The sequence below is a fragment of the Ursus americanus genome, chromosome 7, assembly GCF_024610735.1.
Source record: "Ursus americanus isolate L20-20 chromosome 7, mUrsAme1.1.p, whole genome shotgun sequence".
Classification (NCBI taxonomy): Eukaryota; Metazoa; Chordata; class Mammalia; order Carnivora; family Ursidae; genus Ursus; species Ursus americanus.
Genome location: NC_142133.1, coordinates 64,786,193 through 64,803,491, shown reverse-complemented (window position 1 = coordinate 64,803,491; position 17,299 = coordinate 64,786,193). Strand labels below are relative to the sequence as shown.

The 17,299-nt window shown below is 45.3% G+C and overlaps 1 protein-coding gene across 6 annotated transcripts in view; it reads right to left on the bottom strand.

Annotated features, from left to right (window-relative positions):
* RBKS (ribokinase) overlaps positions 1-17,299 on the bottom strand; it is an 87,508-nt gene that overhangs the window by 7,735 nt on the left and 62,474 nt on the right. The window lies entirely within an intron of this gene.

Sequence of the window (17,299 nt, the reverse complement as noted above, 5' to 3'; positions counted from 1 at the left end):
TGGAAGCAAGTCACTAAGTGTAGTCCACAATTAAGGGGTAGGACAGAGTATTATTTGGAATTCTCTATGGGAAATTTGTCCCCCCCCCAACTTCTTCAGTCACCTAATTATATCTGAATGAACTCATGGGTCTTTTAAAAAAATTTATTCTTTGGGCTATAATCCAGTACTACGTTATTTCATTGCTCAAATCGTTCCAGCTTTGGCCAGAGGGAGCCCTTTCAGTTGGCTCCTGCGTCCCTTTGACAGACCCCCATTGTTTTGTTTTTTTGAGTGCTTTACTTTCTGATAGTAAGATGCTCCAGGTTCATCTTGTATATTCTCTGCTTTAGTCCTAGAATTAGCCATTTCTCCATTAAAATGGATGCAGAACGTGGTGAAAGCTATTCAGATGATATTATTTTCAAACTAAATATAGGGACGAAACAGTTTCCTTTTTCTCTGAAGCTCCAAAGGTCTGAATTGGTAGAGCACATATATGGACCCATAGAAATAGAAAATACCAAAGAAAGTCTGTTGACTTCCGCCTCAGGCAGGGTAATACCTAGTCATATGTTCACCTAACAAAAATCATTCTGGTATTTAATAGCGTTCAGGGTCATTTCCCAGTTTTTCCCAGTTTGTTGTTCCTTACACCTAGCGGTTTTCATAACAAATCCTGAGGCTGTATACTTCAGGCTTCACGAAGAGCCTTCGCATGCAAGATTGTTCCAGTTGCTGCTGGAGTATTCGGCGAGCTATATGCCCAGGACAGTGATGGGTGCTAGGAAAGGGGGAGAATCCATTGTGGATTAAATGCTAAGCAGTGTGGCAGAGTTTATAAATGCTGCTGGATCCTAAGAAAGAGTCTGAAGACTGCCTCCCTGAATAAGGGAGTTCTTATGGATGAGACAGTTTTATAGAGAAGAAAGGCCTCAAGGAACAAAGACACAGGAGGAGGAAGGAACAGAGTGAGCTCATGAGACAGTCAATGGCTTTAAGGAGAATGACATTTCCCCTTGTTTACACAGATAAAGCAGTCAGTATTAAACTTGCCAAGGAGTCATAGTAACACAGGTGTGAATTCGACACTTTCCTTCCTCCCATAAATGTTTTCTGAGTGCCCCAAATGTGTCAGGTGCCATACTAGATGCTTTGCCATTGTTTTTATCAGTCTTTCCTGACGGAAACAATGGACAAAAGAGACATGGCTCTTGCTCTCCATTAGTTTATGGCAGAGCAATGCAACAGTATTAATATTTGGTTTTATTGTTTACAAGGAAGAGGGGCCGTATTTTTTCCTTTATGCATCTTTTATATTATTGCTTAAGCTTATTGTTATAAGCTTATATTTTTCCAAAAACACCTTAAGAGAATAAAAATATTTCATGAATAGGTAAGTCATGTTTCTGTACCTCTCTCACCTTTAACTTGTAGCCTGACCAGTGCAAAAGGCACAGGGCTGAGGGGAAACATTCTAGCATCACTGCCAGAAATGAGTTTTATATACTCCTGTTGGCTGGGGGGGGGGGGTATTTAACCGCACACAAGATCTGTAAGAAAGTATGTAAGGCATTGTACTTACATCTGAAAAGACTAATGAAATAATTTAAGTTGCTTCCCATTATAGCCAAAGCCAGGGAAACACAGTGTTTGGTAGAACTGTGTGTGTCGGAAGCATTATTTAGGCAACAGTGATTTTCACAACTTGATTTCCTTTCATTCCTAGTGCTACACCCTGTGTTGGTAGAGACTGCAAAGGTTAACTATTCCTGTATTAAAAATAGTTTCCCCCACAAAGAAGACTCTAAGCTTGATAGCTTCATTGAGAATTCTAGCAAATGTTTAAGTAAGAAATAATACTAATTCTACCCAAGTTCTTTCTGAAAGTAGTCAAGGAAACACTTTCCAGATCATTTTGTAGTGCTATGGTTAGTGTGATACCAAAACCAGAAAATGACAATTCAAGGAAAAAAAAAACTCACCAGTATTTCTCATGAGCTTAGATGCAAAAACCTTAAAAAAAATTTAGTAAATTCTACATCCATTTATAACAAAAATTCAGCAAATTTGAAATAGAAGGTATAACTTGATCTTGATAAAGGGCATTTATAAAAAATCCACAGTTAACATCATACTTAATGAGAAGATTGAATGATTTTCCCTGATATTGGAAACAAATCAAGGATGTCCGTACTCACTACTTCTATTTGACATCATACTGGATTGGCAGCCAGTACAATAAGAAGAAAAAAAAAAAAAAAAAAGGCAAGCAGATTTGAAAGGAAGAAGTAAAACTTTCTTAGCAGATGGCATAAAAAATCCCAAGAAATCCAGCAAGAAAGCTACTAGAAATAGTAGATTTAGCAAGGTCAGGATACAAAGTCAACATAAAAAAATCAATTGTATCTGTATAGAGTAGCAATGAACAGGAAAAAATTTAAATTTTCAAAACATACCACTACCTTAGCATTAAAAATATGAAGTGTTTCGGGTTAAGTGAGTCTGTGCAATATGAATGAATATGTGCAAGATTGATACACTCTTACTATGGAAAGTAAAAGAGATTAATGAAAAAAAAAAGGAGAGATAAACCATGTTCATGAACTGGAAAACTCAATATTGTTAACATGTCAATTCTTCCTAAACGGACATGTAGGTTCAGTGTAATTCCAATAAAAAATTCCCAGTTAGACATTTTTAGAAATTGGTAAGTTGATTTCTAAAATTTATATGGAAATACAAAGGTCCTAGGATAGATAAAACAATTTTGAAAAAGAACAAAGTTGGAGGATGTAAACTGATTTCAAGACTTAGCATAAGATATAGTAATCAGTGAGATATTGATGTAAAGACAGACACTGTCGATCACGTGAACAGAAAGAGTCTGTAAATAAGACCAGCAGCTTATTTTTAACCAGGTAATTCAGTGGAGGGAAGGATAGCTTTTTCAACAAATGATGCTAGAAGAAATGGACTCTATATGGAAAAACGTGAACCTTCACACCATACACAAAAATTAACTGCAAATGGTCCATAGACCCACATATAAGGGTTAAAACAACAAAACATCTAGAAGAAAATAGAGGAGAAAATCTTTGTAACCCTGTGTTAGGCAGATTTCTTAGGATATCAAAAGCACAAAGCACTTAAAAAACTGATAAATCTGACTTTATCAAAATTTAAAACTTTTGTCCTTTAAAAGAATACCAAAAGACAAACTGTGAACTGGGAGAAAATAGTTGTAAAACATATATCTGATGGGGTGCCTGGGTTGCTCAGTTGGTTAAGTGTCTGATTTTGGTTCAGGTCATGATCTCAGAGTTCTGGGATTGAGTCCCGTGTCAGGCTCCATGCTCAGCAGGGAGTCTGCTTGTCCCTCGCCCTCGCCCTCTGCCTGGCCCCTGCTCGTTCTCTCTCTCTCTCTCTCTCTCTCTCTCTCTCTCTCATAAATAGATAAAATCTTAAACCCATATATCTGATAAAGCATTGTTATATTTCAGTAGTGCAACCCCAAAAGATAAAAACCCCAATAAAAATGTGCAAAAGATTTGAACAGAGACTTCATCAAAGAAGATATATGATGGCAAATAAGTATACAGAAAGATGCTCAACATCATTAAACATTAGGAAAGTGCAGATTAAAAACACAATGAGGTAATACTACGTACCCATTAGAAAGGCTAAATTAAAAAGATTGAAAATAATGACTTTTGTTCCAGTGGAACAACTGGAATTCTTATCTGTTGTGGGAATGCAAAATGATACAGACACTTTGGAAAATAGTTTTGGCAGTTTCTTACATTATTCAGCAAACACTTATCATATAGCCTAGCAGTTCTCCTCTTAGGTATTTATGTAAGAGGAATGGAAACAAATGCACATAAAGATTTATATGTGAATGTTTATAGGAGCTTTATAATTGCTCCAAACTGGAAACAATCCAGATATCCTTGAATGGATGAATGGGTAAACTGTGGTACATCCATAGAGTGGAACACTACTTTGCAATAGAAAGGAACAAATTGCGTATGTAACGTGGGTGAATCTCAAAAGCATTACCTTAAGTGAAAGAAGCCAGACACAAAAGACTATAGACTATATTGCATGATTTCATTTATATGAAATTCTATAAAAGGCAAAAGTATATCAACAAAAAGCAGACCAGGGGCTGGAGAATATCAACTCCACAGGGGCTGCACAGGGAACTTTCGGGAGTGACAGAAAGTTCTGTAATTATGATTGGTGATTAAATGATTCTACATTTGTCAAAACTCATTGAATCATACACTTAAAATGGGTGAAATTGTGTATGAAAATGATATTTAATAAAGCTGATTTTTATATAGGTAGGTTTGGGGGATGGAGGCACTGAGTCATGCAGGAGTGTAATGTAAGGTTTGGAAACTTTGGCAGTATCTAAGTGCCCTCGGCTTATTGCTGATTAAAGTGTATGGTTTGGATAATTTTTGAGACTTACTTTGGGCCAAGGTTAATTAAGTGTTATGACTGGCCTATAGGAACCTATCAGGCCTTATATTGTGAGCCCTAACTCCACCTCTGTTCTTCTATAGGTGTTTGTCTTCTAGCAATGTGGCTTTGAAGTTGAATAGATTTGTATTTGAATCTTGGCTTGCCACTTACTAGCACTGTGACATTGGGAAAACTAACGTAAATTCTCTGTGACTTAGTTTTCTCATAAATAATGGAACGATTAATATCTCAAAAGGATTTTGTGAATCTGTCATTCCTTGCTTCTCAGTTTTCTTAACAAATTCATTTCATAGAACTCATGTTGCTACTTTAACTTAACCTTCCCACCTTACTCCCCTATTCATTCCCATCGCCCTGCCCTTCCCCCACCCCATGGCCCCCTTTCTGTGTCCAGTCATGAAGTACGATCATGCCACTCTTCTTTACCTTCCCATGTCTTCCTGCAAAACCCCCTTCCTTTCTCTCTTTAGAAGGGCCTGCTCCATTATGTCTTCTCAGGGTATCCCATTTTGCCACAGCTACTTAACACTTTGATAACCTGTGTTCAACCAAAAATCCCCATAAAAAGTTCAGTTTTCTGTTTCCTGTTTGCCTTTGTAAATAGTGGGGGAGTACGTTAAATGTTCAAGCCCACATCAAAAAAGAAATCTGCTTGCAATGAGGTTGACCCATCCACAAATGCAGAAGTGATTTATAGAAGGGATGGATAATAGATAAATTGTTAACAATCACTTGCAAATATATTAAGAATCCACGAGTCTGGGGTAGCTGGGTGGCACAGGTGGTTAAGGATCCGACTCTTGGTTTTGGCACAGGTTGTGATCTTGGGGTCATGGGATCAAGCCCTGAGTCAGGCTCTGAGCTCAGTGTGAAGTCCACTTGGGACTCCTTCACCCTCCGCCCCTCCCCTGAATACATAAATCAATCTTAAAAAAAAAGAAAAAAGAATCCTCGAGTCTACACTGATTTTAAATAGATAAATGAGAAAATAATGTAGAAGGGACAGCTCTTCCTTAAAGTAAAATGCCAATTAATAAATACAGAAGTTGGAAAAATCACCACTTTGCAACCGTCACAGTAATAACTGATTCAGGCAAGAATCATCAATGGATGCTTTTGAAACTGCTGGATAAAGGTTTGATATGGACACAGTATTTACAAGTTTGAAAGTATCTCCATACAGATGGCCTATTCGTCACAGATAATGGTCTAGTGCAGAAACATAGGGGACACCACCTTGACCAAGTGAGCAACATACCAATAATGAGACAAACTGCCATCGCACGATCCCCTACATGGGGTCCTGACAAGGACATAATGTCACTTGTGTAGTATTCCTGCCTAAAACGTGTTACCTAACTCGGATCACGGGGAGGCACTGGACAAACCTAAATGGAGAAAAATTTGACGAAACAATGAACTTGTGCTTTTCAAAAAAATATCAGTATCATGAAAGACAAGGTTGAGGATCTGCTTCCTGTTAAAGGAGCCTAAAAGAGCATGACAATTAAATGCCACACATACTCTTAGATTGCCTCCTGGACCAAAAAAACTATGAAAAACACGTCTGAAACATTACCGGACTCTGCATATAAGATTATTTCAGTGTTAAGTGTCCTGCATTTGATAATTATATTGTAGTTTTGTTCATGTCCTTGTTCTCAGAACGTCTCTCCCCAAGTCGTAAGAGGTGAAAAGTCATGATGTCTGCAACTTACTCTCGAATGGCTCATCCAAAAAAAGTATATTTATGCACTTTGAAAGGCAGCAATAAAACAGATGTGACAAACTGCTCCTTCCTGGTGGACCTCTGCAGGGTGTACAGGCCTACGACAACTTGTCTGTCAGTTTGACTTAGGGAAGCAAGCATTTTAAAGTTTTAATAAAAGAAATTTTACTAAAGAAGTTTTAAAAATCAACATCGGTCACTCTTTGTGAATTTACAAATGAGCCAATTTCAGCCTGTGAATAATTTTCCTTTCTCTTAATTCAATTAAGTGGGCATCTACTCCAAGTCGGGGTGCAATGAATGAGAGACGCCCCTTCCTGCATTAAGAATCCCCGTCTCATCCGGGCGGTTTCCCTTGCAACGAAGGACTAGGCAGTGCCATCCACCTGAAAGTCAAGGGGACTGGGAGGAACTTTCTGGCCAGGACAGTGACTGCAGAAAAACAGGTCTGAGATGGTAGTGGCAGCACCGTGGTGAAAGCATCCAGCGCCTCGTGCCAGGACCGCAACTGGGCTGTTGTTTTCAACCAAGAACTTCGACTGAGGTGACACCCATTTGTTGAAGCCTTAGGAGAGGTCAGCAATCCTGTCTAGTTCTTTCCTTGACTCCTCAGAGTTATACAACCCTTATACAATATGTGCTCATTTACGATATATGCTCAGTTAATGACTGCCGAGGGGCCACTTCTCAGCTGCCCCGGTCTCAGGTGGGGTGGTGGTGGTGGGTGTTGCATGTTCTTCTTCACAAACAGGGCCGCCTTTGGGCCTCTGAGTTCCAAAACACAGGGAAGTCGGAAAGCCCTTGGAGGACAGGGGTTATTGATTCAAAACCAAAAAGACCAGCAAATACTACCTTGAAAATCACATTATATCCCATGATGGAAAAGCTCTTTGAAATGTAAGCATGAAAGGGGTGGAAAAGTAAGTACTACTTAACCTTCACAGAGGAGTGGAAGGGTAAGGAAGGGAGTGAACGTTTATTGTTTGCTCTGTATCAGGAAGCAGCAAAGCTCGGTGCTTACATACACACACGAGACATTTCATCTTTACAACCACAGCCCCCTGCCCCCTCCAAAACTCGTGGGGACTGAATCCTAGAGACATGAAGTAATTTGTCCAGGGTCACACGGCTGGTAAGTGGCACTTTGCATCCAGACCCTGCTGATTTCCATGTTCTGTTCACATTACACCACAGAGCGACTGTTTGTGGGAGGGTGGGAGAGAGGGGAGAAGGAAGGACATCCCCAAGTTAAACAGAAGCTCACTCCTTCTATCTCCTGTTCCTTCGCCCTGCCCTCAGGACATGATACTGGCGGCCGAGTTGTATACAGGCCTACAGTCTGGCACAGTCTGAAAACTCTGTGAGGGCAGAGGCCCTATCTCTGTCCCCTCCGTCTCTCCCACTGCCTCACCCAGTGCTTTGAGTTGACCTGCCCTGTTGGACCTAGTTCCATTCTGTTCTTTTCCAAGGTGGCCAGAGGACTCGCCGAACTACATGTGATTTTCTTTTGTGTCAGTGAAAATGGAGGTTAGGTTGCTACAGCCCGGAGTTACTTGAGATTCATTCTCATTGTTGAATCTATTTATATCACAAGGCTTTCAAGTGCCAATAAATTCCTCGGCTGTTGATTCACATCTTCGGTATAACTATTTTTATACATTGGTATGATTTTTTTTAATGGAAAGTGCTTTAAAAGTGGAAGCTGCATTGTATCACTTTGATTTTCCTGTAAGTAAAGTACTTTCCAATCAATCATTCTTGGAATAATGGAACAGTTCTCATTGATACAGCATGATGGTTTTAACCTTTTACTGAAATTATTTCTGTGCCAGGAGGGGTGATGGCATAATTCATCTTTCTTCCATAAAAATACCCAGGTGGCTACTATTCGCTGCCTTTGCACCGTGATTCCCTCTTAAGGAAGAGTCGCTCTTACAGGATGGACTGGGCCCTCATACTCTGGGTGTGGAGACGTCCTGGTCTGTGGCACCCATGGAGGCAGGTGGACTATCAGTGGAGTGAAAGGACAGCAAGACGTCTCCAGGGGGGCGGGCAGGTGCAGGGCCCCAGGCACTCTGCGGGCCGGGTGGGGGAGGGAGCATGGCACTGATGAGCAGCTAGTGAGGGGGCCCCCAGGGGAGCATCTGAGAGGTGGGAGCTCCCGAGGGCAGCACCCTAGAGTTGGGGTGTGGGGTTAGGGCGGGCAGCCTCTGTCCCTAGTGCCTGAGGCATTGTCGCCCTTGGGAGGGTGTTACTCATTTCCCTTCTCCCCTTCAGACAGCCCTCTCTGCCCAACTGTCCCACTCCCTACTCCCGCCCACTGCCCCTTGCCAGCCTGGAGCCCTTGCCTAGGACCGCGGGTCTGCTCCCTCACTTAGCAGCTCACTTCCAGTCTCTCAGGGCTCCGCTCTCTTGCCGAGAAATGGGCGCACACGGATGGACCTCATGGAGCTGGCAGTAAATATGCCCGAAGGTGGCAGCCAGCGCTGTCCCAGCGGAGCCCGCCGGCAGGTGGACCCAGGTCCCAGCGGGCTGTGTTAACCCTTTCGCCTGAGGGTCTGCGCAGTCAGGCTCTTGGCTGGGTGCTGTGCATATTATGGCCTTTATTTCACAAGACCCCGTGGAGAGGTGGGTGTGGTTGGGGCCCCGTGTATGGTCATTCAAGGTGGCAGTGCGCCAGGGGGCCCAGGTTGCCGGGGTGGGGGGGACTGTGGTCTGCAGGCCATGCTTAGCTCATCACGCTGTGTGCCTGGCCCAAGGGGCACCTTCTTCTCATTTGCACAAAGTGCCCCAGAGGGTGGCAGCAACACTGGAGGGTCCTGATTTTAAAGCTGAGGAAACTAGGATTCGAGGGAGTTAAGTCACTTGCCCGAGGGAAGAATACAGGTGGTGAAGGGCAGCCAGGAGTTGTCCCAAGGTCATCTGTGTGGAAATCCAGCAACAGAGCGGGTGGAGAAGCTATTTTGGGAGATGGAGATTGGGCTTTTGGCCACGGCTTGAATTTTCCTATTTCCCCACGGGAAGGCTTGGGTTTTCTATAGCACTGAAGAATGACAGGGATGACAGAGTGGAGACGGTGAATGTCTAATGATGTCCCTCTGTACGGGGTCCCATTTTCCTCGGTGTGCTTGGGGCAGGAGCCAAGAAGAGGCGGTGACCTTGCATTGCCCTCGTCAGGTGTGGGGGAGAGTGGGAGTGCAAAGAAAGCTAAGGTTTCAGGAAACAGCACTCCGATGAGCAGCCAGATAGTCTAACCCAGTTAAGGAAGGAGGGGAGGTCAGGAGGGAGTCAACAGGTCAGAAGGAAACAGACGGAACTCAGGGCAGTGAGGTACGTGTGACTGGAGGTGAGAGAGCTGGCGGTGCCCAGAGAGCAGGATGCAAGGTGAACTCGCATATAACGGAAGCCATGCGGCACGAACCATTCCTGGGAGTCCAGGCTGGAGGGGAGGTGAAGAGTCACTGGAAGTGAGGGCGTCTGGGAACTATGAGACTTGGCGATGGTTCACCCTCGTGGCACTTTAGTCGTCTGACAGGATGGCAGCAGTGGGGTGGAGAGAAGAATGGTGATGTAGATACACAGAACGGTGAGGAAAGGAGGTCAAGCATTGTAAGTGAACGAGCCTTGAAGCTGCAGGAATCTCTACAGGAGGGTGGATGAGGGGCGGCTGCAGCTGCAGCGAACGGGCTCTGGGGAAGGTTCAGGAGGGAGAGAAGCACAGAGCAGCAAGGGACTCTCCGGGGTCCCGTGTCTCTCTGATTCTCCTTTGTCTCTATCATGGGGCCCTTTTCCTTCTCCTGCACTAACAGTATTGCCATTCCCTTGGCTTCTGTCCTTGGCCCAGTGTCTTTCTCATTGCCTATAATTTCCAGGTGCTTCCACTGCTGTGCAGTTATGGTTTCAACTGCTGTGAACACCATGAGTCCTAAGTCAGTCTCTTCAGCCCACGCTCTCTTCTGTCTTCGGATTTGTGTATCCAAGTACCCATGAGTCTGCTCGACCAGTCTCATGTCCCCTGCAGGCAACTCCAACTCGGCGTGCCCCAACTGAACTCGCACCTCTGCCTGAACACGGGGCCCCTTATCTTTCCCACACGGAAAGTCTGGGGGTCTTCTGGAGAACACCCTCCCATAGAACTAATTCGTCACCAGCTGCCAAGTTTAAATCCTAAATATTGCTCAGATCTGTTCTCTCATCTCCATCCCTCCTCCCGTCACCCTGCTTCACGCTCACGTCACCTCTAGAGGACTGCGTTAACTCCCTGACTGGTCTCCCTGCCTCCAGTCTGGCCCCTTCCAAGCCAGCCTCCACACTGCTGTAAATCTGGCCACCTCACCTCCATGCCTAAAGCCCTTTGAACGTTTCTCAGCTTCCTTAGGATATAATTTTGGCTCTTCAGCATGGGACACGAGGCTCTCTAGGACACTTGCCCGGTTTCATCTCTTACTTCTTCCTGTTCATCTATGGAAGCCTGGGTCTTCCTTCACGGAAATACCTCGCTTGGACTCTTCCCTGGACTAACTTCTACTCATCTTCTAAGACTCCACTGAGGTATTCACTTAGTCATCACGTATTTACTGACTGGCACCACATTTAAAGTGCGGTCTTCCCTGATCCCATGAGTCTGGGTAGGCACCCTCCGGCATGCTCCGGCCCTCCTTTTGGGCCTTCAGCCCCTCAGACTAGCACGGCGCCAGGCTCACCGCTGAAACATGTGCCGACGGATTTGAGGACTGTCAGGAGGACGGGTGCTGAGTGATCAGGTGAGGAGCACACACTGTCCCAAGAATGCCCTGGAGCAAGGATGACAAGGAGACAGACCTGTGAAAGTCCCAGGTTGCCAAATTCTAGTTGATAGAAAAGTGGATGAGTTAAGAAGGCACGGTGGGTATTAAGTGTGGTTGGGAAAAAACCCATGTGATGAAAATCCCCAAGGTAAGAACATGTCAGGCGGCTACAACAGACCCCAGACAATCTTGCAAGAATGATGTCATCACGAGGCTTCATTTCTCAGGAATCCGTCCCCACACTGGATGACTCATCACCCGAACTGCTGACGGACCCTAACAGCTAAAACCCTCACATTCTTCCTCGATGGCTTAACACATTCCAGCTGAGGAGTAGATAACCACTTTCCTTTCTTTTCGAAACCTCTCCCTACACAAAGCTATTCAAAGCCCACACTGTGGACCCGAATTCCTCAGCCAGGCTTGTGGTTTTAGAGGCCAGGGAAAAGGCAGATGGGATGAAACATGACTAAATCCCAAATCAATGCACTGTTTCTTCTCAAGAAAGAATATCGCAAGGGGTTCAGGAAAGAGAGAGAGAACCATGTCAGCCTGCCAGGATCCCTGCCACCTTCCACCCCCACGCCAGCAGGGCTGCACCAACCCTGAGATGGCTCGCCCTTGGGCTAGCGTGGGGGGCAGTCCTGCTGTGCTCCTGCTCCCACGTTCTGAGAATGGGCTCCCGCGTCGCTCCTGTCTGCAGGAGGTTGAGGCATGAACATCTGGCAGGCCTGGGGATGTACAAGTCGTTCTTTATCCTTAAAGGACTAATCAAGGACTGGCGGGAGCCCTTGTGTCATGACCCTCAAGAATGCAGCACAGAGGGAACGAGCAAACATGGTTTCAAATCCTGCCTTTTTATTAGCCATATGTCATCTTTTAAGAATGGCAAATTCAGTATTTTTATACCCACAGTGGAGCCCCGCTGGAAGTAGCTGGGGAAAACGGTTTTCTCAACTGGGAACATGTTTTCTCAGCTGGGACAATGCAGTAGATGGTTTGGAATCAGATGGACCTGAGTTTATGTCCCGATTTTACCACCCTGGCAAGTTACTCAACCTCCTCTGTGACTGTCTGTAAAATGGGCACCTACTGCACAGGACTGCTGTAAATACTGAAGTAGATAATGTCTAGGAAAGGCCTAGCACAGTGCCCGGAGCAGCGCGGGTGCCCCACAAAAGTGAGATGGGCTTAGACGGCACCATCTCGGAGGACCTCTTCGTTTGTTAACATTTTTCGAAATGAAAGCCCATGACCTACGTCAGAAGGGACCAGACAAGGGTTCTAAGGGACCAAGAGGGTCGTGATCCTAGGGCCTGACCCAAGGGTCCCAGGGAAGGAGTGTATGCTGTGCGTGGCTTAATGCTGCAGGATGTTCTCACAGCCAGTGAGACTGTCAGGAGGACGGGTGCTGAGTGATCAGGTGAGGAGCACACACTGTCCTGTGTGTGCCAGTGTCCTGTGGCTCTTAATTACGAGGAAGGCCAGGCTCCAGAGAGTTCTAGTAGTGGCCGCCTGTAGGTATTGGGACCTGGGACATCCATTCCTCTGTGGGGGCAGGGAGATACTTTAGGAGGCTGTGAAGAGGACACTAAAGTACTGTAAAGTGAAGAGTATAAAGGTCCCTCTCGTCAGTGCCAGACTGGGGAAAGCTGGTGAATGTTATGCTTTCATTTAGGGTGAAGGAACACAGGGAGAGCAATGAGGGAGGCTTCTGGGAGAGGCGTACAGCGGGGAGGGGCTGGAGGACAGCACGGGAGGAGGGTGAGTCGCTGGCAGGGAGAGCTGCGCCCCTCCACCAGCATGGCCGCTTATGACCGAGGACCCCGCTTTCCGTCCCAGCGAGGCCGCCGCCGGGCAGAGGGCTGCTTCCCGGGGGAGGAGGTGGTGGCCGAGCCTGGAGGCCGGCAGGCAGCTGAACAGATGGCGCAGGGACGCGTGATTCGGAGGACGCTCCTCTAGCTGTGCTGGGATCTGAAGTCGGGGCCCGTCCTGGTTAGGGATGGACACTGGGCCACCTGACCCGTCTTCTCCATGGGACGGACCTCACCACTCACTCCGGGTGTGAGCAGAGAGAGCGAGGCCCTGCCTAGACCCTTCATTCCATCCAGGGCACGCATTCTCAACCGGGGCTGGAAACTCACGCTTGCGTGCTGGGAGCGGGTTGTGGTAGAACATTTTTTTAGATATTACAATGATCTGTGGCTCTCCGAAGGCACAGTAGGTAAATCTATCTATCTACCTAGAAAGAGAGAGTCGTGGTACTCAAATTTCATGGGGGAAGATGACAAATAGGAAAAGAAAAATCTTAAAAGGCTCACTTGGGGTGGGTGGTGATTAGTGCAAGAGAGGTTGAGTAGCCCTGCAGTAGGGCCTCACGTCCGCGAGAACCTGCCAGTGGCCCGGTTAGGATCTGCTGGGGCACAAGAAACCCTAACCAGGGGTGCCTGCGTGGCACGGTCAGTTAAGCGTCTGACTCTTGATTTCAGCTCAGGTCATGATCTCAGGGTCAGGAGATCGAGCCCCGTGTCACGCTCCACACTCAGCGCGGAGCTGGCTTGAGTTTCTCTCTCCTTCTCCCTCTGCCCCTCCCCCCACCCTCTTTCTCTAAAATAAATAAATAAATAAATAAATCTTAAAAAAAAAAAAAAAGAAGCCCTAACCAGCAATCTCCAAATTGCAAGGCACACTAGGCAGGTGTTGGTAGCTTTCTGCTGGGTCAGAAATCCCTACCTCTCCCAGCCAGTTCGTCTCCTGTTTGCCTTGTCAGGTCTCCATGGCCACCAGTGAGGCCCCACGCCCTGCAGTGAGGACTTCCCAAGGGGATGAGAACTAGTGGAGCCTGGCCCATCTTCCCAAGGTAGGAACGTGTAAAGGTTCTCTCCTAGGCAGACAACAGTGAGTCTGACGAACATACCATGAGATAGGATGATGCTTACCCAAGAGCCCCGTTTCACAGCTCAGATCCGAATATCTCTATTTTCTCTTATCAGCACATACTGACATCATAAGGATGAGATCACATCCTTCCCAACCTCAACCTTGTGGCCCCCTAACCAGATCGGTTTAGAAGCATCAAGATGGACAGTGAGAATCCAGCTTCCTTATCACTATTGTGTAAGAGCTACTGATTTTTATTCTAAATAAACCTGTAGGGAACATGGACAAATCATTGTGTCATAAATGTCCATGACTGTGGCTTCAACTACTAGCCACCATTGTTTATTACACTTACATTTCAACTATTAGACTGAGATAGCTTTTAAAACACTGTGTGATTAAAAGAGAGAGCAAATATTTCCTGCCTTAATATATTTCAAGTGATTATTATTTCATATTAATCAAGTATGAAACTGCATGCAGCAAAGTATTGATGATTTTTATTCCTGTCTTTTAAATAGGCACAGTGTTTTCTCAGCTCTACAATTTATTAGCTATTTGAGTAAAAAAAAACAAACACCTTTTGGGGTGCCTGGGTGGCATGGTTGGTTAAGTGTCCAGCTCTTGGTTTTGGCTCAGGTCATGATCTCAGGGTCATGAGCCACATGGGTCTCCACGCTCAATGCAGAGTCTGCTTCGGTCTCTCTCTCCCTCTCCTCCTGCTCTTCCCCTCCCCCTCCCCTGCACTCTCTCTTCTTCTCTCTCTCAAATACATACATCTTAAAAAAAAAACACCACTTTTTTATTTCTTTAAATATCAGCTCTAGGCCCAATGTGGGGCTCCAACTCACAACCCTGGGATCAAGAGTCACATGCTCTACCAACTAGGCCAGCCAGGCACCCCCCAAAAAACAGCTTTATTGCGATATAATTAATATACCATATAAGCTGCCCACTTTAAGTATATAATTCAATGTTTTTAAATATATTCACAGGGTTGAACAACCATCACTGCAGTCTAATGTTAGAAATTTTCATTCCCCCTAAAAGAAACCTTGTCCCAACTAACAATCACACCTCCTTCCTCCCTGATCCCCCCCATGCCTAGGAACCACTAATCTACTTTCTGTCTCTGTAGACTTGTTAAGTAGGCACACATTTTTGAACAAAATCTTTTCATATTCCGACTCCATAATTAACCAATAGCTTATTATTGCATAATCAGCCAATAACTTAATCACATTTAACCAACTAGATTCATACCTAATCTCTTGATTTTAGCTGGCACTTTGTGTGAAAAGTGAAGTTGATGTGGGTCTAGTGGGAACTACTCTGTGTTACGAAAACTGCATTCGTAATAAGCACTAAAGCAACATGTTTAACTTCCTGACCAGATATGTTCACTGAACAGTCGGTAACATTTTTAAGTGAAATCATAAATGCACCAGGATCTCGCTGTTGAAGAATTCCTATGGTGAAGGTGTTAGTAAAGGCTAATCTCTTAAGGGCACCTGGGTGGCTCTGCCTTTGGCTCAGGTCATGATCTCAGGGTCCTGGGATTGAGCCCCACGTCAGGCTGCCTGCTCAGCGACGAGTCTGCTTCTCCCTCTGTCCCTCCCCCAGCTTGTGTTCTCTCTCTCTCACTCACTCTCTCAAATAAATAAATAAAATCTTAAAAAACCCAAAAAAGCAAAAAACAAGACGGCTAATCTCTAGGGTAAAATCCACCCACATTCTCTCCAGCACAGACAAGTTGACTGGTCTGGTCTTGAACTCTAGGTTTCTATAGATTTGGTTTGCTTGAATGATTTTCTTTTTGGTCCCCTCTGCAATTATTACTGTGTGGCAGTGGACACTTAGCGTCCCTCTTGAAGGTCATGACTCCCTTGCATAGTGCTGCAATGGGTGGTTTCAGTACTGACCCTTCCGCTGTTAGCACATGACGGGCTCTGCTCGTGAGAGCTTTGGCGCATACACACACAGTCTGTCCTTACAGTCACCGCAGAGCTTTTCATAGAAAACAGCACGTCCGAAAATGGATATATTTATCTAGACCTGGTAGCCGTTTATTAGGCAGTGGTGTCCCTCTCTTAGCACCAGGTAAACAGGTGGACTCCAAGGCACGTCCACTAAGACGATGAAGCAGGCATTATACAGACAAAAAGGTGGATCTGGCCAAGGAAATTATAACTTTTTCCAAGTCTTTGCCCTGATGTAATGCTCAGATTACCAGAATCCTGTCTTCGGAGTACCAATGACTTTCACTTTCTCGCAGGACTGATAGCATACCGACATGCTTTATAGAGCATGTTTCCTGATGTGATTCACTTTGAGTCTCATAACAATCCTGTGACATAGGCAGGATGGGTCTTTCATGTTCCAGATGAGAAACCAAGTGTGAGAACTTGCTCAAGGTCAAACGGCAAGGGGGCGGAGGTGGATGCCTCAGTGGAGAGAGGTCTCTGTGGAAGCGGTCCTCTGGAGAGGCCACACGTGGACTCCAACTTCTCTCCAAAAGATTTAGAAATCTTTCTTTGGAATACTTTCCAAATCTGTAGCACATCTCTGAATATCCTCAATGGAGGCAATATCTCATCTTCTAAGTCCACGGTTCTCAAACTAGAGCGAGCATCAGAATTACCTGGAGGGCTTGTTACAATGTGGACTGCTGGGCTCACCCCCAAGTTTCTGATCCATTAAATCTGAGGTGGGGCCCAGATGATGTTCCCAGATGATGCTGACGTAGCTGGTCCAGCACTGCATTTTGAGAACCACTGTTCTAAGGAATTTGTTTCTGGAAAGAGGGAATCATTGAAAACCAAGTCCGGTGATGACAGTGGGAGATCAAGCTAGGGAACTCACTATTGGCCTAGACAGTAGGCAGCTATAAAGAGCACCACCAGTTCCGAGGGAAATTCGAAGAAGGAACTCCAAGAAGTTTCTAAATAATGGCAGTTCGGTTGAACTAAATGTGAATCTTCCCAGTACCACTACTTTAGAGGGGATTTCCCTCTTTCAGATGTGTGCTGGAGAATCTTTCTTTGGCGCAGTAGTTCACGTGTGAGATGTGTGTTATCGACTCTTTCATTTCTCAGCTTTAGGAAGAGAAAAGAAACCATGGAGGTGACGCCCACATTAGGGAGAATCAGTATCAGGGAAGAACTAATCGCCATTTCCAGCAGTTGACTAGTCAGACTGGTGGAGCAGGGGTCCTTTCTGGGCTGTAAGCATGACGGGTATGGAAGACGGGTTGGGGGGGGATCGTCGACTCTTCCTACCCTGACTGTTCTGTTGAGATTAGAATGGAAAAGGTGAAAAGATCTAATTTTGGATGCCAAAGACAAACATGCAACATTTTATGGGGAAAGAAAATTCCAGCAGGCAAGAAAAATGAACTGTCTTAGGTACTTAGGCTGGGAGTCAATCCTTC